This window comes from Nomascus leucogenys, chromosome X, assembly GCF_006542625.1.
Source record: "Nomascus leucogenys isolate Asia chromosome X, Asia_NLE_v1, whole genome shotgun sequence".
NCBI lineage: Eukaryota > Metazoa > Chordata > Mammalia > Primates > Hylobatidae > Nomascus > Nomascus leucogenys.
In genome coordinates, this window is record NC_044406.1 from 121,258,090 (window position 1) to 121,272,120 (window position 14,031).

A 14,031-nucleotide genomic window follows, 5' to 3' on the forward strand; every position below is an offset into this window, starting at 1 on the left:
GCCCGAGGCGGTCCTGCGTCGCCCGGCGGGGGGTGGGGGGCGCAGAGGGCGGGCGGAGTGGTGCCGTCGGCGGCTTCAGAGTAGCTGTCGCGCCTGGGGTCGGGGAGAGGGGACCGGGGAGGAGCAGCCCCGAGGAGAAACCGCAGGAGGGCCGAGCTCGTGGCGCGACAACCGCAGCCGCCTCGGAACATGGCGGACATTTTGCTTTTGTATGAGCCTGCGAGAGGGAGACTGAGGGCGCTGCTGAGATGGAAAGGAGGGAGGGGAGGGAGGAGCGGGGAAGGAGGGCCCGAAACCCGGAGGGAGGCTGCGAGGCGGGCCCGCCCCTTCGAGGCGCACCGCGCGAGGGTGCGGCCGAGGCCGGGGGGCCGGGCGGAGCCTGCGACTCCGCCCCGAGGTCCTGCCGGCCGGGCGCGCGGGCTTTCCCGGAGCCTGGGCTCCTCCTCTGGCCCCTCCTTCCTCCCCCGGTCTTCCTCCCCCTCCTTGGGCTCTTCGCTGCATCTCCTCCTTCTCCCCCTCTTCCTCCCGGTCCCCTCCCCTTCCTGCTGAGAGCGTGGCAGAGCCAGCCGCCGGCCTTCAAAGACCAGACAACCGCCTTTGCACTCGTTGGCCTCTCACCACCCCCGCCCAATCGGAAATCTGTCCGCGACGCCAGTCTCCCCACCCCCAGAGCCGGAGAAAGTCTTTGCGTTTCTGCTTCGGAATTGGCCAGGTTCAGCCCCGCTCTCAGTTACCTTAGCTACTGTTACTGTTTCATTGGAAATTCCAGCGAAGCAGCGACACGGAGGGGGACGTGCCGAGTGCGAACCCACAGGGGCAGAGCTTTTTAGGGACCCGCTTTACCTATTTACATCATAAATTAGGTTTGTGCTAGCCACGTAGGAATTAATCCAGGGACAAGAAGGAAAGGAAGGGGAGGACTCAAATGTAAGCATTTGTAATAGTCAAGTTCGATGATTTGATTCTGACCTACAGGAGAAAAGTAGGGAGGACGGTCTCTGTGGGGTAATTTATGTTCCTATGGTGAGGAGATAAAGAACTGCTGCTTTGCCTGCAGTGGCCAGATAAAATGGAATTTAAACTGTTAAATCAACCTGCATAAGAGTCCTGCTTGCATATTGAAATTTTAAAAATACTACCACAATCCTTGACGTCTTTTGTTAGGCTTTTTCTTTTTTCCTGAGAATAATCGTAATAGTGCTAGGGAGACGCAGTCTGGATGTGTTGTGATCCGTTTCTGTAGAGTGAGGTGTTTTAATGAATGGAACCTACCAAGCTGAATAGTTGGCCAAAGAGTGTTCCTTCAAGCATAAGGAAACCAAAGAGAAACTAATTTTGTAACTCGTAGCTTCGGTTAACAGTTTAATTAGTAGGTTCCCCTTAAAACTGTTCTTTTTTCGATGCTTTGTTTTCAGTTTGTGATTCTAATCCATTTAGAAAAGTGGAACAAGTAGACATCTTTCAAAATGCCGTAAGCTTTTAAAAAATGTCAGTTTTCCCAAAAGGATGTGATCATTTTTTTCCACATAGAAAAGGAGATGTTTATACATCCTAGGTCTGAATGTCTACACTCTTCGACTACTAATATAGATAAGAACCGACCATTTGTAGTGTGGCCATCTGAAGACATGCTCCTTAATTCGAAGGAGTAAAAAAGATAAACCACAACGCAGTGTGCTTTCTTTTCCTTAAAGGAGCAACTTATTGGCCAGGTGCGGTGGCTCAGGCCTGTAATCCTAGCACTTTGGGAGGTCGAGATGGGCGGATTGCCTGAGCTCAGGAGTTTGAGACCAGCCTGGGCAACATGGTGAAACCCCGTCTTTACTAAAATACAAAAAAAAAGAAAAAAATTCGGCCGGATGTGGTGGCGGGCGCCTGTAATCCCAGCTACGCGGGAGGCTGAGGCGTGAGAATTGCTTGAACCCGGGAGTTGGAGGTTGCAGTGAGCCAAGACCATGCCACTGCACTCCAGCCTGGGCAAGAAAGTGAAACTCTGTCGTCAAAAGAAAAAAAAAAAAAAAGGAACTGATTTATCATTTTTCCATATGCCAAGAAGGATTGTTTAAATATAGTTTTCCATCTGTAAAACTTATCAAAACAGTATTTACAGAAAGTTGGGAAAGGAAATAAACCTCATTCTTAACAACCATCATTACATCTTTTAACCTAGCATTGTGGTTACAGTGCACATATTACTTTGTATTCTGCTTTTTCCACCGATTTTTATCCCATGAATTATTCCAGGTCGCCACATAGCCTTCATACTTAAAATTTTTAATGGCTGTGTAATTTATCCATGCTATTTTAAAGGCTCCAGATAGTTCTATAGAACGGACAGGAAAAGTTGGATTTTGTTTTTAGTGGAAATTTCATCAGATAGCTCTTTTTATCCTGCCATCTTACATACTACATTTTTTTCCTAAAGCAAAAAGCACGTTTCCAAGTTGAGTTCGATTTTTTTTCCTTATGTAGGTCAGATATATGGGAAGATACTTTTTGTAATATGTTTAATTATTAATCGTTGGTTATCTTCCTCTCAGCCTATCTTTCCAAAGTTTTTCATTTTACTCTTAGGTGATAACTACATGTTCTAGGAAAAGGTTAATGATCTTAATGATGTTCTTGTCATTTTGCTCTCTATACCTGAATTAATAATATGCCATATTTTGGTAGCATTTTTTTTTCTGAGTCTCTTTTCAATCACTCTCCTGCCAGCCTGCCTCCAACCCTCCTCTCAGCATGTGGTAACTATTTGTTCTTTCGCTTGTAGTATCTAACCAGCTTGGAAGGTCTGAAATTTTAGAACATCTGGTGATTTTTTTTTCTTAAAATTTAGTCTAGTCTTTCACTTGCTAATAGCTGGGAGCCATAAATGTCTGTTTTCTGTCACACTGATTATCAAATAGGTCTTTCTTTGATTGTCAGCGGGCACCTTAGTTCCTACTTAAAAACTTCACTCTCATTAGGAGTCTGAGGTCTTTTCAGCAAAGTGATGTTGGCTAGGATTTTATTGGTAGCTTATACTTTTGCAGAATATGAGTGTATTTTTTTTATTTCTCTAAGGTTTGAGTGCCATTGTTTTTCTTTTTTCACAGTAACTGCTTATTTCTTAGGTCTTGGTTGTATCCAAGTCTAAACACTGTAAAATGAATTTTATTTTCTACTTGAAGGTTTGTTTCTATTGGTGTTGTAACAGACATGAGTTGTGCATTTGGTTGGAAGATTTTTTTCTTAATAGGCATGCAACTCTTCCCAGTATATCCACTTACAAGATCCGACAATAAATCTTGTGAAAAGTTAACTGTGACTGAACATTTTCACTAACGTATACTGTTGAATATGTGAATATAGTATTTCACTAAAGACTTCGGAACTTTTTACTGCATACTCCTTACTATATAGCTGTGTGCTCTTTTAAAATGAGTCATACCTGTTACTTGCAGTCCCGGTTTGCATGGATAGAATTAAGTTTGACTTAAGTACCATATAAAAAGCGTATGAAATGTAAGCATCATGTGCTACATCTGTTATGTTGCTTTCTAGACAAGTTTTATGCATAGTGTTACAAGTGTTGACCCCACCTTTATACCGTGGTATCTTCAGTGTACACAGCTAGCATGAAACCCTGTTTAACATTTAAAAATATCTAATGTATCCTTATAAAACTAGTATGTGGTTTTTAAAAGTGCTATGTTTTGGGATTTTTTGGTATAATTGTTGTTTTTAGTCTTGGCTGAGGTTCTGCTGTCTTGTATGTTTTGTTTTGCTATGAATCATAATTTCCTTTTATTCAGTGAATAGAAGAGGTAGGCTTGTCACTACTATGACTTTGAAAGAAAGTAAGCCATTAGAGTAGGGTATATATTAACAAAGGTATTCAAAATAGTTTTATATTGGAAGCTACTTAAAATTATTTCTTTTTTGTTGAAGGAAATTATTTTTTTAAACATAAAATGGAGTTACTTTTCTAGAAATAGTTGAAACACATGTATAAGATACTGGCCAGAAGATTTTTATAAATAGGGGATGATAATGTTTCAAAGAAATATCCTAAGTCTGTAATTTGAAGATATACAGCTGAAAAAGTAAAATTTTCCCTGAGTGTTGCCTTTTCCCATCCTGTAGCTAGCTTTGCTTACTGGTGTCTGCATGCCCTTGACAACATGTATCAGAAAATAGCAAAATTTTGGCTTACAGATTTAGGAAGTAATTTAAGCTTTTAAAATGATATGTGTTACAGGCATTTTTTAGAATTTTAACTAAGACATAACTTTTTCATATGCCCATGAATATATTTTATAGATCTTATTTGCAAAAGGAGTGACTTTTACGGGAGCCTTTCATTGTGGTTAAGAAGCTGTGGAAGAGCTTATCAGTGAAATAGTAGCAACATGGCCTGTGAGAGCAATCTTAGACAATGAAAGATGCTTTTAAAACTCAAAATGCCACACAGGCAGTGCATTGACTTTTACAATGAATTGCCTCTCCCATTATCTTGCTTTTTTATCCACCTTCCTTTACTGGCCATTTGTGGCATGCAGCAATAATTATTTTGAAATAAGAAAAGGGGAGAGTCAACAGTAGAAGACTAGACCTCTGGGCAATACAATCTTCAGACTAGTTACCAGCTGTAAGATGACTAGGGAAGATGCCTGACAAAATTGTGGAGGACTGTCTGTTGTGTATCCCCAACCTCTCTAGTATCCATTCATTCTTATTTGCTCCTCGTTTCAACCTTCATCATTTCTCACTTGCAAGCAGCCACTCAATTGTTCTCCCTGCTTCCAGTCTTGCTCTCCACTGATTCCTTCCCCTCATTGCCCTCAGATTCATCATTCTTTAAATAAAATAAAGTCATTCCCCTATGAAAAAAAAGTCCTTCAGTGGCACTCCATTACGTTTCCCAATAAAAGTAAATTTCTTGGCCTGGCCTCCATGGCCGTTCATGATCTGGCCCTATCTTACCATGTCTCGGCCCTCTCTTCTCTTCTCATAGACCTCAGGCTTCACCCACAATGAAAAATTAGGTCCTCCTCTCCAAACACATTATGCCAGTTGCTTCTGTGCCATTGTAAATGTTATTCCCTCTGCCTGGGACACATTGGTTGGCCTGACATACCTCAGTTCTTTATTCTATGTTTTCAAAAGTCATTTTGTCCGTCTGCCTTTTCCCTACTCCAAGCAGTATAACATCTTCCTCTGTGATCCTTTAACATGTTGTCCACACCTTAACTATATAGCATTTAGCATGTTATATGGGGACTATTAGTGTTCATGTTGACTTCCCTAATGTGAGCTCTTGAAGGGCAAATATTTGAACTTCTAGGTATTTGTATCCCTAGTACCTAAGGGGGTGTTTAGATTTTAATATGTACTCAACAAATGGAAAAAAGGTTTCAAGCAGTATGTAAGTGTCAAAGCTACTCATTTCCCTCATGTCAAAGCTTACCTCATTCTCGGTACTCTTCCCCATAGAGTAATCACTATTAACAATTTGATATATTTAATGTTTATTACAGCTAGCATTTTCATATAGGTTCAAGTTTATAATATGGTAGAATCTTATTGTATTTTTTACAAGATAAGTGTATATATTTCTCTTTTTTCTTTTTTATCGAAGTATAATTCATATACAGAAAATACATGAATCCTAATGACTTGATGCATTTTTATATTTATACATTCATGTAACCACCATCCCAGGCCAAGATATATAACGTTTCCATCAACCAGGAAAATGCCTCTTGCATCTTTCTGCAATCCGTCTCTCCCCTGCATGTAATTACTGTTCTGACTTTTATCACCATTGTAGTGACATGATCAAAATGGTGTTTCCAAAAGACAAGTGTAACAGTGGATTGACACTACAGCAGTCTAGGCATTCATTTACCATATACTTCTTGAGCATCTCCTCTGCACCAGGCTCTGTTATAGGGGCCTAAGGTGAAACCAAAAAGATATGGCTTAAGGAGGGACCAGAATAGTAAAAGACATGGTCCTAGTCATTAAAAGTCTTGAGGATAGTCACTGGAAAAAGCTGACTAGAGAAGGTGGCTTAGGATATGGGAAATGTCAAGAGCAGTGGACTCTTAACCAGAGAATTGGAGGTGAGGGAGGAGGATGCACAGGACTCTGAGAATCTGGTGTGTCTCAAGACTATAACTAGTTAAGACTGGACCACAGAAAGGCTTTGAAATTTGTAAGCTAGATTTTGTACATTTCTTCTGGGATGCAGAGCTCTTTGGTAGAGTTGAAGAGAAATAGGACAAAGCTTGTTGTCTATATGCTTGTTTGGTTATAATTACCTTTTAAGTGAGCTAAAGGGAGGGGAGAATAAAAGGCTAGGGAGACCCATAAGTTGTAGTTGAAATTGCCTAGTTTCGTTGCTGCTGCTTGAGAGCTTTTGGCCTTATGGTTGGGATTGGGGTGGGGGTAGGGAGATGGTGAAGGGCAGGGCACAGGTAAGGAAAGGGCAGATATTTTTTCTTTTCAGTTTGCCTTTGCTTTGGGAAGATAATTACAATTTAGAACACAGGGTTCTCAGTTTTCACAGAGTGAAAAAATATGGCAGTGGTTCCACATCTCAGGAAGAAATGTGTTTTCTGGAGAAGGGTAGGATTGAAGGACCCTCCTTATGGGAGTGAGAAGGGCAGTGAAGAAAGGAAACTACATGTTTCATTTAAGTCCTTAAATGAAAAACTCTTTGTAAACATGGCCTCCTCCCCGTTGCCTTTTACCAAAAGAGTGTAAATGAGAGACCCAGGCATTCCGTTTGTAACTGTGTATTGGGAGCTTGGAACACATTATCTCCTGGATACAATGTTGGAAGTGGTGATTATGTTCCCAGCCCTTCCTCCCAGGAACCTTTTTAACCCTTCATGTCAGTTAGCCATAGACCTATTGTGTTTATCATTGTTTCTAGTGGGAAATGGGTTTAGGTTTCCAACTTGATTTGTTGAAAACATATTCTTTCTCCTTCCGCACAACTTGGTGTGGAATATGGTTCCATGAGGGGTGGGGACACTGTAAAGGCTCCAGCAGAGAGGGCGAGGGGCTGAGGTGGCAGTGGAGGTAGGCGTGGCTCTTCACATATGCCAGTTACTCCTATTCATAGATTGGCTACATTTACACGGTTCAGCATAGCATCCACTTAGCCACGTACGGTTATTGAGCACATGAAAGGTGGCTAGTCTGTCAGTGGGTGCTGCAACAGACAGTGTAAAATACAGTATTTTGGATATATTAAGTAAATTATTAATCTAACTTGTTTCTTTTTACTTTTTCAATGTGGTGAGTTGAAAATTTGAAATTCCATATGTGACTTGCACTATATTTCTATTAGACAGCAGTGTTTGTCTATATTCTTTCTTAAGATATTTTATGATGTTCATATCCTAGGAATTGTTTCTGAAGGAGGATCCTTTCTCTGGAAGTTCCGTTTAAAATGAACACCCCCCCCCCCCACCACCCACCGCAATAAAAGACTCATTTGTGCATGAAAGGTTATCATACAGTTCAGAGTTGATGGCTTGATAATCCTTGCCCGTGGGACAAAATATGAAAGCATCCCATTCTTATTTGTATTGAAAGCCAGTTTGGTTGCTTAGTCTTTTGGATGCAGTTGGTGATCCAACTGGTTGGGTTAGAAGTCTTTTCCTGGGCTAAGTATAATGGAATATGTATGTGAATGGATGTAACTGCAGTAATTCAGAATTCCGTTTATAATATGTGCTCACCAGTAGCGCTAAATGTTTCATACTTTCAGTGTTATTAGAAATATGTAACATATCCCTTGTTAGATTTACATAGCTACTTTGCCCAAGAATTCTCAGGAGCAGCATTCTTTAGGAAGTGTAGGATAAAGAAAAAATACTCTAGTTTGGCATAGTGTAAAACTTAACAAAGGGGAATTTGTATCACTGCTGTTTTTGAAAGCTTTCTTGATGTTCCCCAGCGGAGCGCTTGTCTTATATCATGGCAAGTCATCAGTGGCGTTAAAAGGAGAGAGAGGCCACATGACTGGAGGGCTCCTAGGATTCTTACTTCTGACAGTCGTTAACTTTCTCAAAACTTAATCCTCCTAGTGGAGGTTACAGGAGTGATTAATTGTTATTTTTTGGTAACTATAATGGCTCCCATTTAAGGAATAAGCACCAATGTCTAATTCTGAGGCTGGGTGGATTTATAGATATGCTGATGAATAGCATCTATAAGAGGTAGGACCACTTTATAGCCCTAATTTTGGATCCTCCTAAATCCCATCTTGTAGTCGAAGGTGTTTTCTAACTTGTATAGCATATCCCTGTATTTCAGATATGATTTGACTTATATTTGCTTCCTTGTGATAATGAACAATCACGAAATAGCCTTCAAATAATAGCAGCTGACATTTATTGAGTAATGCTTAGGTACAGGGCAATGTGCCAATGAATGTAAAATGTTTATTTAGTTTCTCTTCCTAGTCAGCCTATGTACTGGTATTACTAGGTACTATTATTATACTCTTTTTATAGATAAGGGAACCAGGGCCCAGAGAGGTTAAGTAACACAGCCAGTAGTAACCCAGGTCTGTCTCTATTCTAGTCTATTCAGTGATTAACCACTTCACTTCTCCTATCAATTGTGACAGAACATTCCTTTTGATAACTTCTCACTGGTATTTTCTCATTATGATGCATGTCCTAGAGCCATCATTTTTTAAACATAATTATCATGCTGTTATTTATAGCTGCTTTTAATGTAATAGTGCTTGGTATTGTAGCAAGCACTCAATTAATGAAAATTATTACTGCTAGTGTTATTATTTCTAATATTTCTCTGACTATCGCTGGGTGAGTATTGTGGTGCATATGTTTGTAAAACACTTTTGCCTTTGATGTCCCACAGTTATGCCCCTACTGGTGACAGATATAGAGTTGTTGAGACTCTCAGTTGATGGAGTATGAGATAGTTGAGGACTGGAGGATGTGAACTGGTGGCCTAGTCTGAGGAGGCCCTATAGGAGTAGTGGTAGGTTTGTAAAAGCAGCAGGGTACTCCTTGGCTATCTATTAATAATAGCCACTAAAAACTGATATGCCTTCTTCACTTTACCAATCTCCTGATAAATGCTTTTCTTATGAGGAAAAGAAAGATATTCAGTGTACTCCACAGTAGCTATTTGTTTTTTCTAATCCACAGCCTCTGGAGGAGGTAGACATGGTTTTTAAAAAGGTCTGGATTACCATCATGCCTTTGCAGAGTTTTGTGTATCAGCCTGAGCCTTATCTGCTGGTGTGGTCCTCATTTCAACCACTTCTCCCATTTTCCTCAAGGCACACACCTGTCATAGCCAGATCATTGGTTTTTTTCCCTCCTGTCTAGTTAGATGGCCTGGGGCACAAGAGTGGATTTTATAGAAGAAGTAGAGATGTCAGTCAGTGGGGTCTTAACCAGAGAAACATTGCATGAAGACTTTTGGGTGATGTACCAGATGTTTATAGAAAAAGTAGAATTCTATATCTTAAACCATTTTCCCCTGGTTATACTACTCATTAATGCCAGTTGCTCTTTTATTATCTATATCCTGCCCTGTAGCTCAAATAGTTCAGTGAACTTAGTACCAGGAGCCAAACACAGGATTTGAATGCAATTGAACAAAAGTCTTGAAAAATAGAACTGTTAGGAAAACTAAATATGATTTATTAAGGTCTTAAGATTTACTGTGAAGCTACTTGGGCAAAGTTACTAATATTCATCCTCTTTGTCCTTGACTGCATTTGAAACTAACTACTTCTCTCTTCCAGAAACTTATCACTTCCTATATTCTGTTTCTCCACTCCTCTCTCTGATAATTCTTTCTCTATCTTCCAAAGTCTTTCCCTTGGGGAGTGTATCCTGCTTCATTCGTGGTTCCAAATATTCCGACACATATTGATGCTTCACCATCTTCAGCTTCTCACTCAGGCATCTCAACTGACTGCAGGACATCTCCACACATCTCCACTGACTGTCTGTCCTGCTGTCAGCTCACAGTCAGACCTCTTCTGTCATTATTGAGCTTTGTTTTTTCTTTTTGCCTTCCATCTTCTCTGGCCTATCTGCCACCCCTTTGAAATTTCTCTTACATGTGTTCCTTTGACTCAATTTCTGTTGCCATCACTTTAATTTAGGTCCTCATGTTTTTATGCTTTGACCACTGTACCAGCCTTCTAGCTGGACTCCCAAGTGCCTCCAAAGTTCCTATCTCCACTTACATCAATTGCTAACTTTCAAAAAAAGTTGGTTTTATCATATCACCCTCCCCACCAGGCTGCCATTCTGAGCTCTCTAGTATCTGTCCCACGTGTCGGTAAAAACTTATTTCCCATCATTTCCCACAGAAGCCCTGCACTGTCTCTTCTACCCTCTGAGTGTATCTCCCCATTCCTGATGCCAGCCCTTAGAACATCAATTAATCAAAGGAAGAAGAGATACAGAGCCAGGAGAGCTGAAGGCCTGGGGGAGGAGAGGAAGTAAACTGAAAGCATTCCATTAAGGGTGTGACTTGAGGGTGAGGACATGACAGAACATGCTTTAAAATACTGTTATAATGATGAGAAGCTGCAGAAGGAAGGAGGGTGGGAGCTGGAGTATGACCTTTAGTGTTTGATTAGTCTGAACTCTAGACCAAAATGGTTTGATTTAAATTGGCCTGAAGTTGCCTGGAGGCACTACTGTTTAATCAGAAGGGCCAGTCCCTCTTTGAATTTTTGTCTCTGCCAAAGACAACCCACGTAACTAGACAGTGGACAATAGGATTCTAGGGAGAATATCTAGCCTTTAATATAGCCATGGTATTGGAAAGTGGAGACCCCCTCCTGTTTTATTTCTTGAAGGAGGATGTTGACGATATGCAGAGCAAAGCTCTCCACTTTTCTTAATAGCTTACGTAGGTGCGTAAACATTGTAAACTCCCTTTCATAGTGATGCCTTTGAGTTGTGTGTTAGAAGTAGATTTAGGCTATAGCTAGGTACTTTTATAAAATCAGATTCTAAAAAGTGGACATAGTACATCCAGTCTAGTAGATCATGCCATCTACTGTCATGTAATATGGCAAACTGTATCATTGTCACTTCAGTAGCTCTGTCAAGAGTGCTGGACTGGAAGGCAAGAGATCCATGTTCTTAACCTGAGTCTGTTACTAATTACACACATGACCCCAGGCAAGTCACTTAACCTCTTATGGTGTCAGTTTCCTCATCTGTTAAACGAAGGGATTAGACTAGATTATTTCTAGGGCTCCTTCCGAAAAAGTACAGGAGAGAGTTGTATAACTGAAAGGCAGGAAGTGGAATAATTGAGGCTTGGAATTCAGGGTGACTTAAAAATTACTTTAGGCCGGACATGGTGGCTCACACCTGTAATCCCAGCACTTTGGGAGGCTGAGGTGGGAGGACCACTTGAGCCCAGGAGTTTGAGACAGCCTAGGAAACATGGCAAGACCTTGTCTCTACAAAAAATAATTTAAAAAAAAATTAGCCTGGCATAGTGGCACATGCCTGCAGTCCCAGCTTCTCAGGAGGCTGAGGTGGGAAGATCACTTGAGCCCAGGATTACAAGACTGAAGTTAGCTATGTTCACACCACTGCACTCCAGCCTGTGCCACAAAGTGAGATCCTGCCTCAAAAAAAAAAACAACTTTTAAATTTTAGAAAACAGGTCCTGGATGTGTTTAATGTGCTATATCACACACAGTGGTTACATTGGTAAATACCACTCCATCTTATTGATGTCAATTCTGTTTGCTGTAAACAATTTAATAATGTTCATGACGGAGTCCTATCAATACTTTGGAAGAGTGAGAGTGAGGGTTTGGTGAACAGACAGACTAACTTTGTATTTTGTTGGGATTTTTAACAATGAATGCATTTTACCACGTAAAAAGTAGTTCATAACAATTTTTTTTGAAATTATTTATTTTCATTAACTTTTATTTTAAGTTCTAGGGTACATGTGCAAAATGTGCAGGTTTGTTAACGTGTGCCGTGGTGGTTTGCTGCATAGATCATCCCATTACCTAGGTGTTAAGCCCAGCATCCATTAGCTATTCTTCCTGATGCTCTCCCTTCCCCTACCCCCATTCACAGGCCCCACCCAGTGTGTGTGGTTCCCCCCATGTGCCCATGTGTTCTCATGGAAGAATTTTTCCTAAAAGAATTAGTCCTGGGGAAAGAGGTGCTGTGTAATCTTCAGAACGTAATAAATGGCCATTCTGCTATCTCGTATGTTCAACACTTTCTGCAATGCTTAGGTGGCTTAGTCTCACTCTTGTCCATGTATGTTTTTTCGAAGGCCAAAAATTTTTATTATTTTGTGTATCTGTCCATAAATGAGCCAAAATGTAACCAACTGAATGTGTGATATGCACAATAGCAGTTTTTTTTTTCCTGATAATAGATATTAGTTGATAGCTGCAGTTGAAATAGTCTGAGACTGGGAAAGGAAACTTTTCACATTTAAATATGACCAAGTTTAGTAAGTTCTAAGATGTTTCTGCTTCAGTAGCAGTGCAATTGACTTTTGGAGGGAGGAGAAAAGCTTCTAAAATTATTGGTTTCTACGTGTTACTGTCCACTGGTGAAGGTCAGATTTCTTTTGATATTATCATGTTTTCCAGTAAACTTTGAGAAGTGTGCTGCTTCATGAGTTTATCCTAATTCCCTGGGGTAATAATTGAAAACTTCATAAAAATATTTTTTAAATTTTCTAGATCCTTATGATTGTTTATATGCTTAAAGAACTTCATACTAGATATTAATTTAAAGAGCTCAGTAAAACAAAATGGTGAACTATGTGTCAGTGGAATCAAACTGTGAATCATTTCTTTGCCCAGTTTCGTTAAAATATGTGATCACGTGAGTCTTTAACTGTCTGCTGAAGATCAGTGCAGCAGGCCACAGACTGTTAAATACATTTCTGCAATATATCAGGGGAGGTCAATTTCTTAATATCTTTGTTAAAAAGTAGAAGACGCAAGTAAGCTAGATTTCATATATGTAGTCTTGGTTGGTAGTATCTCCTGAAGCCTGTGGAGGAAAATTGGTAGATGGAAACACAGAATGATAGCATTCAGAGTTCTCAGGGAAAGAACTGATTTAATCAAATAAAATGGGCTTTGCACATTTTGGCAAGTTCAAGACACTAAGAAAAGCCCTTGGGGAAGTAACTTTTATAAAACTGAATCCAAGAGAACTGGTTATTCTTTTTTTTTTTTTTTTTTAAAAAAAAAAAAGATAGGGTCTTGCTCTGACACCCAGGCTGGGGTGTAGTGGCGTTATCATAGTTCACTGTAGCCTTGAACTCCTGGGTTCAAGCAATTACTACTTGGGGCTACAAACACATGCCACTATGGTTGGCTAATTTGTATGTTAATTTTTTGTAGAGAGAGGAGTCTCGCTATGTTGCCCAGGCTGATCTTGAACTCCTGGGCTCCAGTGATCCTCTCTCCTCAGCCTCCCAAAGTGTTGGGATTACAGGTGTGAGCCACTGCACCCAGCCTGGACATTCTTTAAAAAGTAATTTTAAAGCTACACTATACATTTAAAACACAGAACACTGAAATACCTCCTTTGAGCGTTGAAGTATATTAGTATCTTGAGTCAAGTGAGAAAAGCACAAAAAAAGTGAAATCCGGCCAAATTGCTGGAGTATCAGGGAAAAAGTTGTGTCAGGGTCAGAAAATATAAGCAAAAAGGAAGTTTTTAGGGGAGGTACAAGAAGGAAGACAGTTCCATTCTTGTAATGATGTAATGTATTCTTAGTGTGTACTTTATAATTGTAACAACCTCCTTTATAGGTGTGCTAGCTGTAAAAATCATTTTACAAAGATATTTTAACAGTTTAAGGTGATTCAGCTGTCACAGTGTTCTGTTACCTAAGAGAGCAAGTAAACCTTGTTGCCTTTGTTATCAGAATTGGAGTCCATTTTAATTGTGAGAAGAAAATTCCTGAAGTTGAGAAGTTTTAACTTGCCCAAATATTCAGGGCAAAGACCAAGAGAAAAGTCATTTG

At 40.2% G+C, this 14,031-nt stretch overlaps 1 protein-coding gene across 10 annotated transcripts in view; it reads left to right on the plus strand.

The window, feature by feature from the left end:
• The window catches only part of INTS6L (integrator complex subunit 6 like), a 59,165-nt gene that overhangs the window by 1,474 nt on the left and 43,660 nt on the right, over window positions 1–14,031 (plus strand). The window lies entirely within an intron of this gene.